Here is a 20,459-nt window from a genome sequence, read left to right as displayed (position 1 = left end):
GGAGTTCACAAGTTCGAAACCAGCCTGAAAAAGAGTAAGACCTTGTCTCTACTAAAAATAGAAAAACTAGCTGAGCGTCATGGTGGGCACCTGTAGTCCCAGCTACGCAGGAGGCTGAGGCAAGAGGGTCTCTTGAGCCCAAGAGTTTGAGGTTGCTGTGAGGTACTGCACCACAACACTCTACTCAGGGCAACAGAGTGAGACTCTGTCTCAAAAAAAAGTTTGGAGCCCACTAGCATTAATCTCCCCAAATCAGCAGACACTTCACCCCTTTTCTGAGCAGACTGGCTGGAGAGAAACGAAAAAGTCTAATATTTAGCAGGCACTGGCTCTGTGCCAAGCATTGGAATAAGTTAGCTTTTTGGTTTAGCAATTATGGTAGGTAGATTTTTTTCATAGATAAGGAAACCAAGGCCCAGAGGGGTAAAGCGACCTGCCATATGGTGCCAACACAGGAAAAGTTCAAGGTAGAGTGGGATGAGCCCTAAACTAAGACACTTAGTCACTATGATTTATTTTTTTCTTTGTGACTTTGGACAATTAATTTTCCTCTCTGAGCCTCAGTTTCCCCAGTTGTACAGCCAAGCTAAAGGGCCAGCTTCACCCTTTGCTCTCCCTCTGCCCCTGCTCCACCACCTTCCCTTTTCTTCCTTTCTTTGCTTTTCCAAGAAAAGAAGAAAAGTGTCAGAAAAAGTGTGGAAGAAAGAAAAATTGAACCTGAGGTTCAAATTCTAGTTTTGTTTCATGCGGTTTGAGTGACCTTGGGTAAGTCACCTCACCAACCTTCCCCAGCAATAGAATAGGAAAGAAAACAAGAACAGCCTGTTAGCTTTGCTGGGATGATTAAGACAATGGATAGAGCAGGTCCATCTCAGAGTCCAGAATACAGCAGGTGTTCAGGTACAGGTGGGTGTCTTGCATGACCCTCTCTCGTCTCCCCCATCCCTCAACTCCTTCATTGCCTTGGCTCAGCCCCCACCCCATCAGCGCTTAGCAAGGCCATTACTAACCACCATTTAAAAGTAAACCCCACTGGGGTGGCACCTGTGGCTCAAGGAGTAGGGTGCTGGCCCCATATACCAAAGGTGGCAGGTTCAAACCCAACCCTGGCCAAAACACTGCAAAAAAAAAAAAAAATTAAGCCCCACCATTCATGCTGTAATTCCCTTTCTTGCTTTATTTTTTCTGTTCCTTATCATAATCAAATGTATATTTTACCTGTTTCTTTTGCTTATCATCATTCTCTCCTTCAGTATAATGTTTCGGGGGGGGGGGTTTACAATAATTTTTGATGTGTTTGGTTCACTGCTCCATCCTGAACCCCAGACCCGTATTAGGCCCTCAGTAAACATTTGTTGAATGGAGGAATGAGTTCATGAATGAGGATCAGACCTTTGGATAAAGCAGGCAAAAAACATGGTGTAGGTCTTAGAGTAGCTGATCCAGAAATCCTTTTGTTCTTTTGTTTCTGGGACCCCACAATCCACTGAGATCATCCTTGTTCAACATTAAGCAACATCAGATTTACCTCTAGGCATTCTGACAGTTTCCAGCCTTCTTGTTTCTGGCTATCCTTTAAATCAGCCGGCAAATGCCTGTCCCAGTGGCTCAGAGTTCTTTAAGCTGAATTATACCAAAGAGAAGTGAGTGCTGTTGTCCTGGGGTCATTTGCAACTTCCCTTCCCTGAGCAGAGACGTGTTTCACTAAGTGTTCTGTTTAAAGGTGAAAAATGCTTCAGCTCCTGACTTAATCTTTGTGAAGGGATTATCCATGCTAAGGTAGGACTTGTCCACAGATCCTTCAGGGAGGAAGAGCTGCAAAGGTGTTTACAGGATGGTGTTGGGGGAGGAGGGAAGGAAGGGATCCTTTATCTAGGTGGGGAAAACAGACGGTTTAGAGCTGTGGTTCTCAACCTTCCTAATGCCACACCCCTTGCCTTGGCTCAGTTCCCACCCCATCAGTTTAATACAGTTCCTGTGGACCCACAGGTTGAGAATCGCTGTTTTAGGGATCCAGAATTGCTCAGAACTTTGTCCTAGAGTCGGCATGTGGGTGTGCTGGCATTGAGGTATCGGTGGGCACTCTTAGGAGAAATTTCCTTCCCCAGGCCCTGTCTCTGAGCCAGCAGCAGCCCAAGCCAGACCTTGCTCTCCCTACTTGGCCCACTGGAAAATATTCCTTGAAATATTTAGAGAGTGGCTTTCCTATTCCAAAAACCCATCTCTGTGCCCTAACTCACCATACCAGTTTGCACCGGCTTTCAAAACTGTGCTTTTTCCCTCCTATGAGAATGTTCCTCTGTCCCTACAGGGACAAAAAGACCAATCAGTCCCTTTATGATTCTGATGTTCTTATGCGAGTAAGTCTGTGATCTGTAAACTTGGATGGGAGAAAAAGGAGATCACACCTTTGCTGTCACTGAACTTGCAGAGAAACTAGTATTTCCTTCCCTATGAGCAGAGACCACAAACCACAGAGTGGTTAGCAGTGACGGAAACTCAGGCGTCAGTAGACATCGCAGGTATTTGTATGTTACATTATTTGTATGACTGACATCCCCAAACAGTGTTTTGTTCATCTCAACTTCAAAAGTAAATTATTTGGACCACTGCTGGATTTTGTTTAAAGTAATGCATTCAGTAAGAACGTATGTGCTACTCCATGCTTGGGGGCAGGTTTCTTTATGGTGTCGATACTGCTTTTATTTCAAATCCTGTGCCTTTTAAAATGATCACTTTGAGGAGGTATCCATAGGCATCACCAAACTGCCAACTGAAAGGTGGTGAGGTCCTCTCCTCCCTCGGAGAGAGAGACCGCAGCCCAAGACTTCAGCCAGGATTCTGAGACTGAGAGCAGCAGGCCCTCAAACACTGAAATTGAACTCTGGATCCATAATGGTATTAAAAATTCTAGGAACACACATTGACTTGTGCTCCTTCAAAATGTCAGAGGAGTGTGAGTAAGAAAGATGAACCTAGAGGAAAAAATGATACCCCTTTTAATTCTTTCTCTAGCCCAGACTCAGTAGGGTGCTAACCTGCCTTTAATGCCTTTCTAAAAGTTGCTCACCTCAGGCTCAGAGCCTTGCAACATTGTATGGTGCTTGTTGTTTTCTTTATTGTGGTTGTTACTGAGACAGAGTCTCACTCTGTCACCCTGGGTAGAGTGCCTTGGCATCATCACAGCTCACAGCAACCTCAAACTCTTGGGCTCAAGCAACCCTCTTGCCTCAGCCTCCTGAGTAGCTGGGACTACAGGTGCCCGCTGCAAGGCCTGACAATTTTTTAGAGATGGGGTCTCGCTCTGGCTCAGGCTGGTTTGGAAACTGTGAGCTCAGGCAATCCAGCTGCCTCAGCGTCCCTGAGTGCTGGGATTTATAGACGTGAGGCACCTTGCCCGGTCAAGAGATCCTCTTACCTCAGCCTCCCCAGTAGCTGGGACTACCAGCACCCACCATGACTCCCAGCTAGTTTTCCTATTTTTAGTAGAGACAGGGTCTTGCTCTTGCTCAAGCAATCCACTCTCCTCGGCCTCCCAGAGTGCCAGGATTACAGGTGCGAGCCACTGAGCCCGCCTGGCCTGTTGCTTATTGTTTTGGTACCTTCCTTCTACTTCTGACAAGCCAGACGAGTTCCATGTACAGCACCTACATAAGTTTTCATTTCCAGTAAATTAGGTGTTTTGAAAAAGTGAGCCAATTATTAAAGCATGTTTTAAGGACATAAAATGTCAACATAGTCTAAATCACAGTGCTCCCCGCCCCACAACCCATTTTACCAGTAAGGGGATGAAGGCCAGATACTTGCCCAGTGTGTTAATTCCTCTCTCTGTGGCTTTTCTGGCAGCCAGTGTGGCCTGTAATCTGGTCCCTCTCAGCCCTTCTAGACCTTTGCAGGGCCAGGGGTAGAAAGTCCAGGACTCAAAGTTCCCAGCATGGGTGTCAAACATCTCTTCTGAGTGCCCTGGCTCCAGGGTCCCCAGTCCTGAAGGACCCAGCTGAGTGGGGCTTTCATCAGCCTCTGCAAGGTGGCAACACATTTCAGGGCAGGGTGCCTGCCGCCTGCGGGCCCCTGCTTTGGCAGACTAGGCAGAGTGCTGGGAGGAGAAGCAAGATTCCAGACGCATCTGGATGTTATCAGTCACTCAACTGTCTGGCCAGTGGGGTGGAGTGGGGCCAGTGGCAGGGGGCAGAAACTGGCTGGAGGGCAGAGTAAGGAATCCCATACTGGATTCAGAGGCCAGACCCAGCTCCTGGGGGGAGCAGAGAGTAGGCAGTGGTGATCAGCTAGCTGCAAACTCTGCACTCTGCCCAGTCCTCCATGGGTGGCTCCAAAAGGCAATGATGACATTTGTCAGAGAAAATGGGGAGAGAGCATTGGTGGGCAGAGGGGGAGAAAAGCAGCCAGACTACCCCACTGGACAGCCCTTGAGGACTGCAGCAGGGAAGGCGGGGGTGGGCAAAGCCACTTGCCCTCTGGTCCACTTGAAGATTCCTGCTTCAAAACTAACCCTGATGGCTTCCAGACAAGTCGGCACCAAGGGTCATTTCTGGAGGCTGTAAGTGTTGCCGATAGTGGCTGTAGGGACAGGTGTAAATCTGTCCATGAATTCCTCCCTGCACCCCCTCCCAGCTTTCTGCACCTGAAGCAGGTTCCATTTATTACTGCAGCCTGCCACACACACACAGATGTGCATGCTCACAATTAACATTTGAAGTGCCCTGTGGGCACTTCTTTTCTTTTTTTTTTTTTTAGTGCTCCTTTAAAGCAAACTCTATCAGCTATTTGTTAAAGCAAAGCAAACATCCCAGAGGAAGGAAGGAAGGAAGAAGGGAAGGAAGGAAGGAAGGGAGGGAGAAAGGGAGAGAGGGAGGGAAGGAGGAAGGAAGGGAGGAAGGGAGGAAGGAGAAAAGAAATCCTTAATTTGCTATCATTAAAATTTCCCTTTTAAAATACCTTTCTTGGCAGACTTGGGAGATAAGGGAGGAGGCAGAGTAAGAGGGGAGAGGAGCTGGGTTTACTTGAACTAGTTAGAGAGATGAGCTGGGTGAGGGACTTCACCTGAACCGGGCTACCCTCTGACCTGCTCATTTTCCACCAGACCTCCCCCTTGAACAAAGTCCTGTTTTCCCAGCAGGGGGGCTGCACCTCCAGATCCTCACCCCCTCTCTCACTATAACAAGAATACCTAGGAAATTTGCAGCCCCTCTTCCTCTGGCTGAACACACTGTGGGCATTTGGAGGACCCTGGGGGACTTCTAACTAGGCCCTGCCTTCCAGACCCTCCAAGTGGGTTTGAGCTGTGGAGAGAGGATTCTATGCAAAGCCAATAGCAAAGAGAGAAATGCCATGTCCTTTTCCCCAAATCTCAGCCACACACTCTTCCCCACCCTCTACCCCAGAGGCCTTGGGGGTGTGGGGGCTGGAAACCTCTAATGAATGTTAATGTATCTCTTGCAAATTGCTGATATCTGCCGTTTGGTTTTGAAAACCGTATTCCCCCAGGACTGGAGGTTATTCAGGAATTGGTTGGTTTGAGTAGCTCATGATTTAGTGGAGATACTTATTCATTCGGTGCTACATAATCTTATAGTATGCTAAATTGTACTTCAGGAGGGGGGGCTCACTGGATATCCGTTTTTCATCACTGAAAGGATAGCCCATTCTTTTTCTCTGCCACTTCCTTATTCCCTCCGTTCTCTGCCTCCAGTTGCTTACCCTTTCCTTTGTTGTGTCCAGGGCATCTCACCATCTCTCTCTTCTCTTCTCCCCTTCTCTCTCTCCCTCTCCTCTCCTCTCTTTCCACTCTCTCTCCTTCTTCCTCCCCTTCCCCCCCCTCCTCTCCCCTCCATCCTTCTCCCTCTCTGCTCCCTTCCACACCTCTCCAGCTCTCTGGGCGCTGGTCTCTTTCCATCTCTCCAGCTCTCTGGGCGCTGGTCTCTTTCCATCTCTCCAGCTCTCTGGGCGCCGGTCTCTTTCCACCTCTCCAGCTCTCTGGGCGCTGGTCTCTTTCCATCTCTCGCTGTCTCTATCCCTCATTGTCCTCTTCTTCCTCCTTTCTCCCCAGGCGCTCTCTCCTCTCACTCTTCCTCCTCCTCTCCATTGTCATCATCTTTTCCCATCTTTCTCATCTCTCTCCTTCCTGTCACCTTCTTTACCCTTTTCCAAAAGGAGGTGTGACCACAGCTTTGCCCCTGTGGATTTGCCTGTTCTCCAGAGCACTGGGCAGGGGCAGTCACAGTCCGCTCCTGACCATGGGGGTGGCAGCTATATGCAGCTGCCCTGAGAGCTAGAACTCCCCAGGAGCAAGCCCTCCCTTCTGGCCCTGGTCATAGACAGCCCCTCCTAATGTCACTGGGGGGAAGAGGGTCTTCAGGGCTACCCCAAGCACCAACTAATGCTCCTTTATTCTGCACATATTCTTTTTCTTCATCTTAGGAGATGGAGAAAACCTGGGGCAGAATGGGGTGAGTGGGAAAGACTTGGATTGGATTCAAAGTCAGGACAGGTAGTCTCTGAGCCTGGACATTAAGAGCAGGTGGGTAAAAGAGAGATCTTTGTTGCCAAGACTCCTCACAGCTTTGAGATCCTGGGATTAGGAAAGGGGCCCACAAAGGCTGAGCCTTGAGCAGAAGTCTTGAGGAAAGATCTCACCATAGTATCAACTTGGGGAGAGGATAAGTAACAGGACTTCAGGCTGAGATGGAAATAGAACTTAGTAAGACAGTAATGAAAATAATAATAGAGGGCTTAATATATGGCTCAACATAGGCAATCTTCTGAAAGTATGTTTGTGCATTATGTAATATTACATATAGAAACTCTCTGTGCTTCACTTCCTGCAGAACCTCTATACTTGATCACCTCTCCACATTTACCACCTCCTTAAGTTGGCCTAATTTTTATAGACCGGCATGCACCACGTGTACATCTCAGTACAGTAGGCCTAGTTCCTTATGTTGACCACCTCTATATGTTGACCAGTTTGCTATAGTCCCTTGGGTGGTCAACTTACAGACATTTAGCTGTATATGAATATATATGTGCACACACACACATGTGTAGGAAGCACAGAGAGTTCAATGGGTCTAAATCAAACAGCTAATGATTAATGAGCACTTACTATGTGCCAAGGGCGGGACTGAGAGGTGTACAACATAAGGTCATTTACTCCTCTCAATGACCTTCTGGGGGAGGGCCTAGTGGCTCCATTTTTTTAAAGGAAGCAACTGAGGTCAATGGACTCAGACAAAGGTCCAGGCTCTAATATGCCATCTCCTAAGTTGCAAATGCTCAGGAGGTGGTCTGTCCCTACTTTGCTGGAATCCATGGAGTAGGACAGCAAATGGTACCAATGCCAGCAGCTATCACAATGGGCCAGGCAGGAACACAAGGAACCAGCCCTGCCCACACCTAGGTGTGCACCTGCTGGCAAAGACCTGGCGTGTCCTCACCTACATATGAAGCCAGGAACACCTGCTGCCAACTGAGTTCCCCACTTAGGGGACACTGGGGTCATGGAAGTATGTAGGCTCCATTTCCACTGTGGAAAGCAAGACATTCCCAGGGATTCGTCTCCTCTTCTGCCCAAGAAGGTGAAAAGTTTCAAAAGGGGGTGAACTGGCAAGTGACTACAAATCACACCCACCAACTACAGTCCTGCTACTAACCAAATCCATTTGCTGCCCCTCCTTCCCAGCCTCTTCTTACCTCGTGTCTCTGATCGGAAAGGAGCGGGAAACTGAGGCCCAAAGCAGTTGACTTTTTTTTTTTTTTTGTAGAGATAGAGTTTCACTTTATGGCCCGCGGTAGAGTGCCATGGCATTACACAGCTCACAGCAATCTCCAACTCCTGGGCTTAAGCAATTCTCTTGCCTCAGCCTCCCAAGTAGCTGGGACTACAGGCACCCACCACAGCGCCCGGCTATTTTTTTCTTGCAACTCGGCCAGGGCCGGGTTTGAACCCGCCGCCCTCCGTATATGAGGCCGGCACCTTACAGCAAAGCAGTTGACTTTAATCGCGTCCAGGAAGCTCGCCAGGCAGGCTTTTCCATGCACCAAGCAGGGATGTGGCCAGCGGAAACCATAGTTCCCAGCCTCCTGTGAACCATGAGGAGCAAAGCCAAGCATGGCGCACAGGCACTTCAGGGTCCCTGAGTAAATCCAAAATCAGTCAAGCCATCAAAAGAAGGGGAAAAATAAATCCTGCTGTTCTGAGCTGCTCTTCGGAGCTCAGGCGTCCTCCGGAATCATCCACTGGAATCTCTTCTTGGACCTCATGGGTGAGGCTTGGGGAGAGGCTGTGGGTTTGGAGGCAGGGAGGGCATGGAATCTGGTCTCCCTGCAGCAGCTCCGGTCCTGTGGACTGCAGATAGATGTCTACACAGCTCCAAATCTCGAGAGTGGGGCAACTATGTGGATAACGGGAAGAAAGAGGGGAGGAGGGATACTGACTTCAGCTTTTGAGTCTGAATTGACTTCAGCTTTTGAGTCTGAATTCCTTGTGCTTTCAGAGAAAAAGAAACAGAAAGGGGGGAGGGTGAGAGAGAAAGAAACCAATGCAGAAAGACGAGAGAAAAACAAGAGACCCAGAGAGATTCTGGCCTTAACACCATGCTGAAGGAGACCAGGCGATTCCAGTGAACTCTTCCTGTCTATAAACATTGGGTGCCAGGCCTGGCGGGCACATAATCTCCTAAGGTCCTCTTGGACCAAGGGGCTGGCATCAGATCCATGGATAGAGAAGGGAACCTCCAACTTGCCTCCCCTTTGCTGTGTGACTCCAGAAAAATGGTCCAGGTTCTCTGATCCCTGAGTTCCAACCCTTTAGATTAAGGGAAGGAAGAACGGGCAGCACGTTGAGCAAAAAAGATCTTGAAATAAGTGGGTTTATGACTTTCACCTTTCCTCTCGTTTCCGAACAAGAGCTACTTTTGACAGAAAACACCCAGATTTTCACTGCTTTGGTTGACACGGAGTGACTGAAGGAGGTTCTTTTTTTTGTTTGTTTGTTTTTTTGTAGAGACAGAGTTTCACTTTATGGCCCTCGGTAGAGTGCCGTGGCATCACACAGCTCACAGCAACCTCCAACTCCTGGGCTTAGGCTATTCTCTTGCCTCAGCCTCCCGAGTAGCTGGGACTACAGGCGCCCGCCACAACGCCCGGCTATTGAAGGAGGTTCTTAAGGAGAAATGTAAGGTGGGAACACAGTAAGTGCCCAATAATTGCTCATGTGTTGCGTTCTGCCTTAACTCTAAGTCTTCATGACTTGAGGTCATCAAGCCCTTTCAAAGTCCTGCATTGTCTCAGTGAGTTCTCCTAACTTCCTCCCGGTGACCCAGACGAAGGGTCAAATCCACCAACACACAGCAGGGCTCTGGGCTCCAAAGCCAATGCTCGCGTTCATTCTGTCTCCCCAAGTCAAGGATACAGATGTCCCCAACATGGCCTTTAAACTACTCAGCCCCAGATGCGGCCAAGCTGGTACTTTAGGGAGAGTGTTGGTGGGTAGGAAACCCAACAAAGTTCAGGGGTGGCAATGGTGGTGATGACGGAAGGAGGAAAAGAAGAGGAGAGACAAAGAGCGGGAAAGAGAAAGGGGAAGAGAAGAAGGAAGGGAAAGGGAGGGAGGAAAGGAGGAAGGGACTGAAGACGGCAGAGCTAGAGCCCGCAAGAGCGCGCGCACGTCGGCCGCTCCCCAGGCGCCGGACAACCGAGGCGTCCAAGCTAAGTTTCCCGCCGTGCCCCACCCGGCCTAAGGCGAGAGCCCCACCGACCAATTTGCCTTGCACAAAACCGCGCCCCAGGAGCCTTTGCCAGGCCGCTGGGGCTTGATTCATTTCTTGACTAATTAACTGGAAGCTCCAGCGCCCCTTCTTTCAGGGCCCAATTAATTCACCGCGGGCGGTGGGGCGAGGGCTCTACAGCCCAGGCGCCGCCTGGAGCCCCTTTGTGAAGGGCCATATTGATACACACACACACACACACACACAGAGGCACACACACACACGCACGCACGCACACGCACGCATACACTTTCCCCCTCTTTCTACCAAAAGAGGGGATAGTCATGAAATATCTGGATTTCCAGAATTTAAGGTTTTGTCAGACTCTCCCTCCCACCCACCACCCACCCATCCTACAATTGCATTTGCTTTGGGGAGGAAGAGACCAAAGAACCAGGACAGATTCCAGATCTACCTTGGAAATGGTTAAACAGAATTTATCCCCCTTCTGGGACAAAGAAGTGAGAAAATTGAAGGCTACTGTGTCCCTATCATGTGCATGTATATATGCTCCACTAGCACTGCCTTGCTGTTCAAAACCAGACAAGGAGTCAGACAAGTCCCAGGTTGAATTCCAGCTCCCCAAGAGACTGGCCACGCGGCCTCGCGCTCAGGTATCTCTCTGCCTGTCTCCTGTTCCTGTTGTGGAAAATGGAGATCGCTCAGAAAGCGCCTGCCTTCCCAGGTTGTAGATAAGCTGGTGGGTGCTAAATCTCTGAGAACAACATTATCATCCTCATATTTTGCAAATGTTCTGTTCAATAAACCTATTTTATAAGAAACTCATTTCGCAGTGGGTCAGGAGAGTGGACCTGCTTACCCACTGCGCAATGAGCCAGAAGTAGATTCCAAAGCGAGAAGTTAAAAAAAAAGAAATACGAAATCTACCAGAGAACTTCAAAGGCTTCACGACTGCGTGGTAAAGGCTACACGTGTGGGATGAGAGTGGGGAACCCATGGGCTCACTTGGATGGGGCTGGAGGCTTCTTCCCGCTCACGCATCCTTCACTTTCCCTCTCCAGTTCTGTAATAACAGCCGGGAGGGAGAAACCCTAAATCCGAAACCTTTGGGGTGCAACCCAGCTCGCAGCAACCGGGGAGATTTCTCCGTTTCCCGAGCAGCCGTCCAGGTCCACATCGATTGTATTGACCTCATGGTAGGCCAGCTTGTCTCCTTCATCGATCAACCAAACGAAGTCTAGGACAGAAATATAAACCAAAGGAAATCACAGGCGTCTTTGCAAAGCTGGTGGGAAGTGGTCCAGACGTTGCAGGAGGACGCTGGGGTGACCCAAGACGGTTCCACCCCCCACGCGGTGCGTTGGGAAAACGAGCTTCTCACTGCACTGCCCCCTTATTCGATTATTGGTTAATTTTTTAGTTCTGTTCCATTTTTAAAACAAAAACAAAAAAATTGAAACAAAATTAGTCAATCTACAAACATTTGATGAACACACCGCATGTGTCAGAGACCGCGCTGTGTTTTGGGGGTAATAATGGTGGGGAGCGATCTTCACAGAAGCATAAAGCCCTGGAGGGGGAGGAGGATAGACACCTCTTTTTAACAATGATACCTTGGGGGATTCTCTCTAACTCGCTATCCCACCGTTTCCTGTTTGTGAGGAGCAGCCACACTGCTTACTTTGTAAGCAAGGTGTGCCTGCGGAATGGAAGAATCCGATCCGACTGGAGGGTCTAGAGGTGAGCTTGGAGTTGGTGAGAGCAGATCTGGGAAAGTCCTTTGCGCGACTGTGACCGGGTGAAGACTCCCGCACCCGCCCACGCCTGACGCCCGCAGTCACATATATCACATTTATGTTTCCAAAGCTCCCAGTGGCTGCCTTCTCCCAGGAGCTAAAACCACCCAGCCCCACCTCCCTACGGTTCACAGAAGAGCTGAGGCCCATTGAGTTTGGCCTTTCTGTCCCCAGATCTTGTAAGCCCTCCCTTGCCCCACTATTCCTGGGCCTCACTTTACCTAATCTTCAAAATGTGAATAATCTATTTTTACAGCAGTAAACAAAACTCAGGACAGTAAGCATCACGTCAGCTGCAGAGGATCCATTTCTGGTTCACTCCCATGTCTTCAGCGCCTGGCAGAATGCCTGGCACCTAGAAGCCTCTCAATGAATATTTGCAGAATGACCCAAGTGGATGTTTCTACCTATGACACCAAATTTCTCTTCTCCCTACCATTTAAGAAGAGATCTGCTTTTAAGTATTCTGTTTTCACATGTCAGAATCCATCTGAGGAAGCAGCTAATCAGTTTGATACTTTTTTTTCCCTAATTCAGTTGAGAAGTGGTCATTTATTTTTTAAATGCAGGAATAATGTTCCTTGTAGGCTTACTCTCATTCTTTCTTCCTTGATTTTCATTCTTGTATTGGTCGAATATTTATTGAGCACCTAACAGTTACCAAGCACTGTAATCAGAGTTGGAGGTAATGAGGAGCCCCACCCCTCTTTGGGAGTTTGCAAAATAGGATACCCAATTTTAGACACTAAGCCCTTGTAGCTATTAACTTCCTTTGGTTATGGTTGAGAGTCTCCCCCACCCAGGCTCTTTTAAGTAACTTTTGACAAGATCATTAAGGAAGTGTGCCTGGTTGGATGTATTCTTTGTCATATTGTAGCCCACAATTCCTAGAACAGCCAGTATTTTTTTTTTAATTTTTACTCGACAATCTATAATATCTATTAGGAAGATAAAAAGCCTCCCTATTCAAGAGGCTTTGAGAATTACCAAAGTGTTTCAAGAAATATATATAAAAGTATATAGTAACAATGATGGCTACCACCGTGTTCATCATTTAATCAGGTCCTATGAGACATATTACTGGTGAGTCCTGCTTTGCTTTTGAGTCTCAAAGAAAGTTATTTGCTGAAGTCACAGAGTGTTCCATCTTTCTAATGCTTTCTACTCAAATGTGGAAGTTCTTAGGGAGGGTGGGTGTCCTAGGCACTGTGGGGTAGTCTAGTGTTTTATGCCAGAACAGTCAGTCTTAATCACTGTGACTGAGACATTTTTAAATGATCACCAAAGTCCCTCTGGTAATGAGTGGTGCCCCGTCCCCAAGGAGCCCTAGATGCCCATGAGATTGAACTGCATGCCAGCTCTGTGGTCCCCAGCTCCAGGTACCATTCAGATTGGTCCCTGAGTAAGGACAGCCACTCCAATTTCCACGAAGCAACCCCACTGGCAGCACCCAATCGGCCTTTGCCAAAAGGGGATTCTTGAAACCTTGTAGCCTTTGTATATCTCCACACTTGTCTGGCTGTCCTACACACACACACACACACACACACACACACACACGAACACACACTCCTTTCTTGGTAAACAGGCGCTAGTGCTGTGCAGGTGAAACCTCAGAAATGAGGTGCTAGTTTGCCCTGAGAACCTTCTTTCCCCACTGCCCGGCGCCCAGTCTCTCTCTTGCTCTGGCTTCCACATTTGGCAGACTCTAGGTGATTCTTTACTGCCCCGGCCTCCAGAAACGTCCTTGGCCTCCTCGTGAATCCTGAACTGCCACCACGGAGGCACAAAACTGACACCATGGAGGCTCAAAACTGAGGCCACACCCCAACACTGCGTGTGGACCGAGTTGGCTCACGCCTAGTGGGGCACGGAGGATTGCCTGCCAGCCACGACTCTTCTGAGCGCCATCCAGCGGCAAGGCCGCCGGGGTACCTTTCACAGACGGTCCTGGCTAGCTTCTTCCGAAGCCGGGCGCGGAGCTTTCTAAATGGGAAGTGGTCCCTTCCTCCACCCCACCCCATCTCCGAAATTAGGACGCCTCCATCTCCGCACTTCCTCCTCTACTCCCTGCTCTGCTTAAGACTGATTCAGGTTCACTTAGCGTTCAAGTCCCCTCTTTTATTTATGCACAACATGTGTACTGGACAATTTAGAAGTGGGGGGGCAGTGTTTTCGTCACCACTGCCTGGAAACTTTCCTGGGGCGGCTTGCGGTGGGGGGCGGGAGTGTGTTCAGCCTTGGCTGGGTGACACTTGCATTTCCCTGCGCTGCGGACATGTTAAGTCCTGCCTTCCTAATTCTACACCTACGACCTTATCCTGGCTGGAGTCAGGCGCCATGACTCCCCGCCCTTGCCTGCAACGCAGGCTGTTAAACTTCCTTCCCGAGGCCCCGTGGGTGTCAATCCCCTGGTAACGGGTCTTCAGAGCAGCAACATAGCGTGCACCGTGCACTGAATGCTAAATGCAAAGGAAGAGAAATGCCACTCTTCATGCACACGGAATGTTATCGTTAATTTTTTGGAAAAGTGCCTGTGTACACACATATTACATCTATTATTGAGTGGGTTAGAAGGAGACTAAAAACACGGAACAGCAGTTGGGGGGTTGGCATATTCTCCAATTCCGTGGTAATTTGTAACAGACAAACCGTATTGCTTCGAGAAAAAAAAAAAGAGTAACTGTGTAGCTGCAAAACAAATTTAACTCTGTCTATATTGATAAAATAGTAGTCTTCCCATGAAGTGGCATTGCAATGCATTTTTAAATCTGAGATTGAATTTTATATTCTTGGGCTACTTGGAATGTCTATATGTACAACACTTGTACCCATAAAGAACATTTTAAAAACACGTATACATATCCTCTCACATTTAAATAATGCAATGGGAAATAGGTTTAATGTTGGACTCATATATGTCTTGGTAAACTCTCTAAACATGAGGAAAATCTAAATCGAAGCTCTAGAAACATTGGTAGCTCTGATCTCCCTAGCAAGCCAGGCCCACCTCTCCTTTGGATTTGGTGTGTGGCAATCTTCTGATATTTCAAAGAGAATTTCCTTGGCATTTTACTTCTCCCTTATGGAGTCTCCCTCCCTAACTCAAAAACTTTTTAATTCAATTCAAATATCCCTATTATATAGAAATCCACCCTACTCCACTGAAAAAGAAAAAAATCACAAACGGCAGTCAAAAGGCCTTTCACTGACTGCAACAATTCTGGAATTCTAGATGCAGAAAGAAATAGAGAAGCCTGTCCCGTTTATTCATGACATTAATACACGGACATAAAAGTGAATGCTATATCATATTTTAACCTGTCTAATAGAAAAATCTTAACTCTGCGCTGTTCTTCCTTCTCCCGGATTTTCTCAAAAGAACTACAGTCGTAGGAAAGGGGAGGGGGCGGGAAATGAACTCGCTTAAGAAAAGGGGGAACCCAAGGCATTATTTACACCTGCAAACTTGGATGGTTGTATTCGGCCCCAATTGGCTTAATTGTAAATCTTTTCCGCATGGCCCCAACTCCTGGACTGAGCGTCTGGGTTTAATAATGAGCCTCGGCACCCTAGCAAGGGCCGGGCTGAAAAGAGAGAATCCCCAGCCCTACCCCCACCTAGCCCAGAGGTAATTAGAGTAGCCCCCACCCCCACCCTCATGCTTGAGGTACCAGAAGACCAGACTCCAGACATGTGGGGAACTCATATTTTACCGTCTGAAGACAAGAAGAGCCATTTCAAAAGCAAATGTACCCTCCAAGTCAGAAGTGGGAGGCTGCTTCCCCTCTCTTCCCCGCTGCTGGCCTTCTAGGGGGCAAGTGGGAGAGAGGGGCGTCTACTCTAGAAGCCAGAGACAGACTCCAACTCCCTCGGCTGGCAGCCGTGGGGTTGACCTGTTTATAAAACCTGCTACAAAGAAAACATGTAAAAACACACCCCAAAGGTGAAAGAGCAGAGCGCGTCCTCCAATCCACCCTCTCCGCTTTGCAAAAGATTCTCTCCGGCTCAGCTCGGCTCTCTTCCGAGTCTCGGTTTTTCTCCCAGGAGAAGGCTGTCCTTGCAATTGTTTTTTACCACTTTGAGAAAGAAAGTCCGATATTACTCTTTAGTTTTCGGTACTCCCCCCCCTCCGGTATTTACCACCCACCTCCCCTCCCCTCATCTGTCCTTTTCAAGGGGAGGGAGGGGAGAGGTGGAATCGGAGCTGCAGCGAAAGACAGAACGTTGCAGGGTAGGGTTTGGGGGGGGGAGGGTGGGGAGTAGGTGAGAGGCTTCTAACTGAATCCCAGCCATTTTGATCTTAGTTCCCAAAAAGAGAAAGACCTGTGCTTGGCTGCCTGAATCCGCCGAGCTCTCTTGGTTCCCACCGCGGAGCCCCGCCCCAGCGGCTGGAGAGGGTAGGCAGGTAACCAGCGCAGGTTACGTGCGCGCGGTTCGCTGGCTCCCGGCGTGTTGAGACCTTATCGCAACCGAGGGCTGGGGAAGGCCAAGCAGTCCAAGACCCTTTTGCTCTCTCAGAGGCCAGTGCGGCGTTTGGGGCAATATCTGAGCCTTGTCCCCATCCCTGCTACCCTCGGATGTGAGTGTAATCCGAGGCAGTGAGCCTCCGGTTCCGCTCGGCGAGGCCTGGATCCGCACAGACGCACTTCTAGCTTCCGCATTAGGGACCTGGGCAAGGGGGGTCTGTAGGTGAAGCCCCCCTGGGGTGGAACCAAAGATCAAAAGAACCTTCATGGACGTTCGGGGCTGTCACTCATTCCCAATTTATTCCTGGAGACCGAGGTCTCCCTTTCCCAAGAAAAAGGAGAAAAAGGCATTGCTGGGGAAGGAGAGGACAGCTTCCCAGTCTGGGAAGGCCAGTCCTTGCCGCCCGCAGAAGGATTTTTAGCATTTGGCTCGGAAATGAGATCAATCAAGGCCCGGCCTCCAGCAAAAGCAACTCAGAGGAAAAGTGCGCTCACAATTCCAAACATTTTCTCCTTCTATGTATGTATGTCAATGTCTCCCTCATTCTCCTTCCTGTAAAGGATAAATTAAATTTTTTTAAGAGGAAGAAAAGAGAAACTCCTCCCATCCTCATTATTCAACCCCCAAGCTAGAGACTTTTAGGGACTCCTGGGGTCTCTCAGGCCACGACCATCACCTAAGCCTTTACTCTGATTGGGAGAAAGAGAACCATCTGGCCAGTTGGCACTGATTACTCGCTGGATATTCTACCAGACTTATGACATTTCAAAACATGCAGGAATTGTTATGTATTATTTGGAGTCAGGGATGATTGCTTTGTAAGAGACACATCAGACTCAAATCAAGTCACCTTGCTGAGGCCTCCAGTTTCTTTTGTCCAGTTGGGGGAGGAGGCTATCCAGATGTCAGGTAATTCAGACACACTGAGGTGCAGCTATACCGCTGCCCAGTGATCTTGGTGGCCATGGTACTGGGTCAGGGATCACAGAAGGCTGGCACTGTTGAGAGACAGCTGTTTCCTAAGTGGCAAGATAGGCTGGGAATCAGAATCCTGAATCCAGGATCTACATCTTGACTTTGGCAGGTCCCTATCTGCCAGGCACCCCTGGAGAAACAATATTACCACCTTTGTGTCCTAGAACCTCAAAAGAATACCCGTATGGAAGATCAGATTTTCCATAGGGGTAGGCAAGGCAGGAGGGATGTTATCAGTTTTCAATGCCACAGTAAAACCTGGGACCCTTTAAGTGTTCACACTCCTCAAATTCCTGTGCCTACCTTTAATCCCTCCTGAAGCCTCAGTGCCCCTGGGATAGCTACATCTGGGTGGGCGGGGGGCTCACTGGGTCTGACAAGATCCAGGAGAATTTTATCACCTTCCCTCTCTCCTCATCCTCACTGGATTTGGGAGACATAGAATCATTACCTTTGGGGGCACAGGCAGGCTGGATGGCTGGCAAGGAGTGGAGGTGACACTACCAGAAGGAAATGGAAAAAAGAAAGAGAAAAAAACAACATGTGCAGGACTCTGTGCCCTCCTTATATTTTCACCCTGGTTGGAAATAGTTGAAGCACCAAGCACTGGTGAAGTTTCTGCTCTCATCCTCTTTAATTGAAACCCAGTATGGGAAATAGTAATGGATACTGTGTTCAAACTGAGAAAACGTGTCTGTGGCTCTGAGGGGACAGTTAGTTCAGCCGATCTTTCTTTGGCCTGTCAACCTTCCTGGCGGTAGCAGTCATTTAATTTGCCATGCTCTCTCACTTGTAGACCTCTCTGTGTCCTCCGTCCCATCAGCTCCCACTGCCCCTCACAACCCTGGCACCTGACAATGACACCAGGAACAAAGGAAAGAATCAAACAGAAGCAAGTCACAGAAGTAAATCTCCTGTCCAAATATCACCTTCAGTCTGCACATGGGGATTGGAGCGAGTGTGTTCTTATATTTTTTCCTCTACTCTCTTACTCTGTCCCTTAGCCACCCCCTCCACTAGCAAAATCCCTGGCACAAAGCCACTGAGAAGCCATTTAAACCCTGACTCATCTTGACTGAAAATCTGGAAAAAAGGATGCTGAAGAAAGAATAATGTTGGGTGGTAAGAAGTGCCCCAGGGCAAAAGTCAGCTCTGGCCTGTGTCTCCGTCATGATTCTGGATCAGATGAGAGGAAAAATTCCCAGTCCCTTCCTTGTGAATTCCTTCTGCTGAGCTAAGTAATGTCCATTGCACTATCTTTTTTTTTTTTTTTAAGTAATTGGGTAAAACACGCATACATACAAAGAAAGCGTTAAAGATATAGATTGGCTTAAACTTAGGAAACCAGTATTAGTTCCTTTTCCTGAGAGAGAGGAAGAAAACCTTTACAGATATATAAAAAACACCCTCCCTCATTTTCCTTCCAATTTCTCTAAATCACTAGCTGTGTACAGATTTGCCATTTTGCAGGCTGATCAGCTTTGATGCAAGGTAGGTGCTAATAAGAATAATACAGAGGGTGAAATCTTTTCATTTCACTTTTTCCAAAGCTGTATTTACATTAACAGGAGGTATAATAGGTATGGATTAAGTGTATAACAAATGATGCTCTAGAAACAACATAAACCAACTGGCGCCAAAGTGAGCCTCTGTACTAAAAATACTGCTCCCCCAAGCTAGACAACTTTCACAATCCTCTCTCTCACACACACATGCTACAGACACTCGCACTGAATTGCCCTGATCAATAATTTAGAGGGCTGTCAGAGGACAGGGAAATATGCCTTACAGAGAGCCTCTGTGCTGCTAGGGCAAGAAAGGAGCTGGGAGCTGGGGCTAGGAACTCAATGTGCAGCCCCCTCGCCCTGGGCTTCTGCCTTCAGAAAGGAAGGGACAGAGAGAGAAAAGATGTTCAGGATCTGAGTGCATAAGGACAGGGACGGGATCAACCTTAGGGAAAGGGGTGACTTGAGAAATACCAAGGGGAGAAGGTGAAACTTCCAGCCTAGACAAATGAGCCTAACCTTTTTCCATCTCCTAAGACATTTTATCTATCTCATCCAGGAAGTGAGGGCAAAGTGTTTGCTCCAGCCTCAGGAAGAGGGATCTCCAGCCTGTCACGGTTTCTGGATGATGAAGGGCAAGAGGGAAAATACAGAGGCACTGAGCCAGAAAGGAGAAAATTCAGAGAGAACCAAGACAGCCAGAGAAAACAGAGAGAAAGAAAGGAGAGAGAAGGTGGGAAAGGGAAAGAAAAGAGAACAACAGGAGAAGTTAAAGGCAGTTAAAGTCTTGGGGACAAAGACAGACAAGGAGAAACAGACCCCTAGAACAAGATAGATGCGAGGGAAAGAGGAGAAGGTAATGAAGAAGGGAAAAAAGTAAGAAAGCTCTCAGATCTACCTTCAAAGATTCCTGAATGAAGATGAACTGAGAGACAGTGAGACAAAAGAAAAAGGAGAGAAAAAGAGAAACGAAGAGAAACAAAAAGTAAATGCCCTGCCCAGTCTGGTCCAAACCCGAGGCTTGTTGTCTGCCCTGGAGGGAGAAAAGGTGGGGACGCTAACCTTCTCTCTCCAGGGACTAACCTGCAGCTTGTGGGCAGGACAGGAGCTCAGCAAACCTTAGGGATTTGGTTGGGGTGGTGCGGGTGAGGGTGGGGTGAGCGATGAGTTCCAGGCTCCAAGAAGAAGAGGCAGCCTCCACTGGGTTGAGCGCTGCAGGACTGAGAGTCAGGGTTAGAGGTGGCACCCAGGGCTGGGTGCGTGCACGCACAGACACAGGGGTGGAAGGTGCTAAGGTGATTTTCAGCAGGACCCTTGAATGGTAAACCTGGCACTCCGAGGAAGCTGCTTCCCTGGGATCCTTGATAAGAAAATCATTTCCCCACTTGGAAGAACTGAGCCCCAAAGAGGATGGGAACCCTACAGCCGACACCTAGTCTGTTTCAACGTTGGTTGAAACCAAAAGAGGCAGAGATCAGAGGATCCAATGCATCAGGGCGTCGGGTAGGAACCGGGAGCCATTTCTACACCGCCAGGCGTCCAGAAAGCCCCTCCCCAGTAAAAGTTTATATACTGACCAACTCCCTTAGAAAACTTCTTAATTAGGCCTCAGACCCCAGGAGAAAAACGGGCGCCTTACGTTAACAGAGTTTCCAATTTAGCGACACCTCGGATGAAACTGAAAAAAGCTCGGCGGCAAATCGGGGTGAAAGTTTAAGAGGGAATAAGCGTGTAATAGACCCTCACCAGACCTCACACACGCTGAAGGGAATATTTACAGCGAACTTGCCAAAATAAACGGACCCGCCTCTCCACCATCCTTTCCCCCTCCTTCTTCCTTTTTTGTAAACTTCAGATAAACACCATTCAATCACAGAAGGGTCGGTTTGTCCCCGTGGTAGTTTGAGGCAGGCAGTAACATAGGAAAATATGGGACAACATTGAGGCTACCAGGCCTTTCCTGTGAA

Source organism: Nycticebus coucang, chromosome 4, assembly GCF_027406575.1.
Source record: "Nycticebus coucang isolate mNycCou1 chromosome 4, mNycCou1.pri, whole genome shotgun sequence".
Classification (NCBI taxonomy): Eukaryota; Metazoa; Chordata; class Mammalia; order Primates; family Lorisidae; genus Nycticebus; species Nycticebus coucang.
The sequence above is the reverse complement of the archived record's forward strand: the minus strand, read 5'-3'. Positions refer to the sequence as shown.